Source organism: Canis lupus, unplaced genomic scaffold (assembly GCF_011100685.1).
Source record: "Canis lupus familiaris isolate Mischka breed German Shepherd unplaced genomic scaffold, alternate assembly UU_Cfam_GSD_1.0 chrUn_S1748H1944, whole genome shotgun sequence".
NCBI classification, from domain to species: Eukaryota; Metazoa; Chordata; class Mammalia; order Carnivora; family Canidae; genus Canis; species Canis lupus.
In genome coordinates this window covers 71,264-75,065 of record NW_023330599.1, presented here as the reverse complement: position 1 = coordinate 75,065, position 3,802 = coordinate 71,264, and positions in this window count along the sequence as shown.

The window sequence follows — 3,802 nt, the reverse complement described above, 5'->3', positions numbered from 1 at the left end:
AGGGTCAGGGGACAGTTGGAATAGGTAAAGGGGATTAAGAGTTACAAACTTCCAGTTATAAAATAAGTAATTTATGGGCATGCAATGTACAGTCTATGGAATATAGTCAATAACATTGCAATAATTTTTTATACTAACAGTAGTAGTAACCAGACCTCTCCAGGCGATCATTTCATAATATGCAAAAATATTGAATCGCAATGCTATACACCCGAGACTAATATAATATTCCACGTCAATTATAATTCAATAAAAAGTCTGATCTGAAAAATTTGTATTCTGAGATACATACATGCAATCAGATGCAAAAGCTATGCAACCATTGAGCAATAATTCAATATCAATGTTGTTGGAAAGGGTAGTTCTGATTAGACATCACAACCACAGTAGTGGATGCATTCATTGAACATCAAATATTTAACATTTATTGAACATAATACTTAATACTATTTTATGTAATTAATTCTTAGCACAACCCTCTGAGTTAAAATGCAAGTTCCATTTTACTGAAGGATGGGTAAAGGGAGCTTCATAGAAACGTCTACCTAACTAGTCACTGACAGGCTGGGACTTTGAATCTAGGTATATTTACATCCAAAACTTACATTTTTACCCTCACCTTTATTCCCGAGAGTTTTTCACTGATACTAATGAGTTCTGCTTTTATAATGAAACACAGATTCTGTTTTAGAGAGATCTATTTTCATTGGCTCAAATCATGGAATAATTTTCTTTTTTAGGAAAACAAAATGAGTAATAGTTCCTAGCATGCATATTTGTGACTCTTAAACTACTCTTGTATTTTTTTTTAAATTTATTTATTTATTTATGATAGTCACACACAGAGAGAGAGAGAGGCAGAGACATAGGCAGAGGGAGAAGCAGGCTCCATGCACCGGGAGCCCGACGTGGGATTCGATTCCGGGTCTCCAGGATCGCGCCCTGGGCCAAAGGCAGGCGCCAAACCGCCGCGCCACCCAGGGATCCCTACTCTTGTATTAAAGGAGTTAATTTAGGGAAGTATCAGGATAGCAAAACTATTTGTTTAGGAAACATTTAGTAAAGAGCTGTACAATTTTCCATATTCTATATAATATTTTTATTCTATATTGCTTGCCTACCGTCACATGAGAATTAATTTTCACTAAAGTGATGTATCTGGAACAAATGTAATCTTTTTTGTCTTAAGGTGATGAGTGAATTACGCAAAGATGGAAAAAAGTATTTCATTGAGAAATTATTTTTTCTTTCCTTTGAATTTCCTTTAGTTATATATGTAGAAACACACAAAATAAAATGAAGTGACTTTTTCAAGAGAAATAACTTTTTAAAACATAACTAATTTTTTAAATAACATTGGACAATTTACCATATAGGAGGATAGATCTGTCACTCATTTCTTGGACCAAACCACATTGCGAGTAGGATTTAATCGATGGTAACTGGTTATGTCTTCATTTATGATGAGTCAATGAAAACTCAGAGGGACTAAATATTAAGTCAAAGGTTGTAAGTAAGTGGATGAGCTAGGACTTTAACTCAGGTGATTAAAAATTAAGCTTAGAATGTTACACAATCGGTTTTGTTTCTGTCTTTCTATAGAGGAAAATCAGATGTTGATAATTTAAATTACATTGCCAGGTCTTTTTCTGATTTAGTAATTCTTTTTTCAAAAAATTTTACTCATTCTTGATAACATGTCTCCTTTTACTTATATTTACTTACCTTTTACTCATTTACATCCAGCATTAAATTTCTTGTGAAGTGTAAATGTATTGCTTTTCAGATCATCTAAGATTTAAAACAAAAAATGAACCAAGTGCTCAGAGGTAGAACAAAGCCGTGTTACATAAAAGTCAACTTGTTTTTACAAATATATTTAATTTTACCTGTTTTTCTGGCTACTTGTTTTCTGATCGGGTTAATTATGGATGAGTTATATGTAGATTTTAATGCTCAAAAAATAATTTGAGAGGAGTTTTTAAATGTACCTGTGTTTGACAGTTTGTTTTCATAGGTAAAAGTCTGTTTAACCTCATCAGGAAACAAAAGACTTTTGCATCTTTTCAGCCAGCCATTTGAATAAATGCAGGAACACCTGCTACCTGAAGAGTATTATGTTTTGGAACTACTCCATCTGTAATAAACTGTTGAGATTTTAATCAAGATGACTGTGTGCTGTAGGGAATTTTGACTGAAGGCATTCAGGGCTGTTACACTGTTATGATAGAAAAAAATAATATATTCAAGCCAGAAGTGGAGAAAAATAATGTATTTTAGGAGCGTCCTCCTGATTATAGCAACCTAGTTATGCTGAAAGACCATTGCTAAATTAGTTCATTGTTTTATCTTGCTTAGTGGTTCAGAGAATTTTAGAGCAGATGGGGTCACCTGTAATTTGTTTAAACTATTCATTGAGAGATAAAGGGGCTAAGATTATGAGGTTATATTTCTTGCCCCGGCTCACATGGTGTTTTAAGAACAAGAATATGAGTCCAGTTTTTTCTGACTTCTAATTTAGAGCTCTGATATTTATCTATCTGGAAATTCTATCTGAAGATCATATGAAGTATGGAAATACAGATTTTGTTCAATAGGCTCTGAAAAATGTCAAATCAACAAACGAAAGGCCAGATCCCTTTGCCTACTTAGAAGACTGGTTGTTCTGGGTCTGCTTTTACCCGGAAGCTAGTGAACAGTGAGCCTCAGTTTTGTGTAAGGGTTAATCGACAAAGCAAACATTCTCCATCCTTCCTAACTCACGACTATGCCATCCCTGACACATATGCTCACCACAGTCCTACTCTGAGAAGATTTACAACTAATGCTAACACTACAGGTGTCTAACTATTGGAGTGTGTCAGAAACATTTTCGGATTTAGGCGTATTTTGATCTGTCCAGACTACCAAACGTCTGATACTATTTTAGTCATCTTGGCATTTTATTCATTATTTCAGAGAAAGGAATATAGAAAACATGGATAGAGAAGATACATAGAATCAGGATATAGAAAGTCGATTTTTTTTCAAAGACTGTCTTGTAGATTTTAGATTGTAAATTGATTAAACTAAATCTTTAGTGCCAGAACTTCACTTGCTTTTCCAGAATTGCTTTAGCATGTTAGCAATTCAATTTACATAATTTTGGCTATATATATTGACCTGGACCAGATTGAGAGAGAAAACAGTTTGATTTTGGCATTTTAAGCTATAGCACACAAGTAGCAACTTGTGTTTTATTAAATTAGTTGTCACAGGCTCACAGTGCCCTGATTTATATAAAATCAATGTTCCTTTTTATCATCTTGGGGAGTGTGGCAATATTTGTTCAAGGCATAGTTTTGACTGAGATTTTTCTGAAGTTCTTTCTACCCCCCGCCCCCGCCATGATTTACCTCTTTCAGATGTCTTGAATGCTACCCACTATGGCTTCTGAGAAGCTGGTGCCTCTGGAGTCCCTTGTGTCATGAAGAGAGAATTTCTGTTAAGATGCTAACAATTTTAATTGAATTTAATTTTAATTGATTTAGTTTCTCTTTTAACAGAATGATATGGCCAATTCTAAAGAATATAACTTTCATACCATTTTTGCTATTTTCCTTTCATTTCTTGTCCCACAACTGTTGCTACTCTTGTGATCGATTTCCAGTTACAAACTGGTTCCTTTTTTCCCATATGATGTGCTAATTCTTTTGCACTTGTTAAGTCTCTTAATCTTCAGAATAAATTTACAAGATATCGATATTTTATCCTAATTTTTCAGGCCACAGAATTCAGACCCAGGTTATATAAATTGTAATAG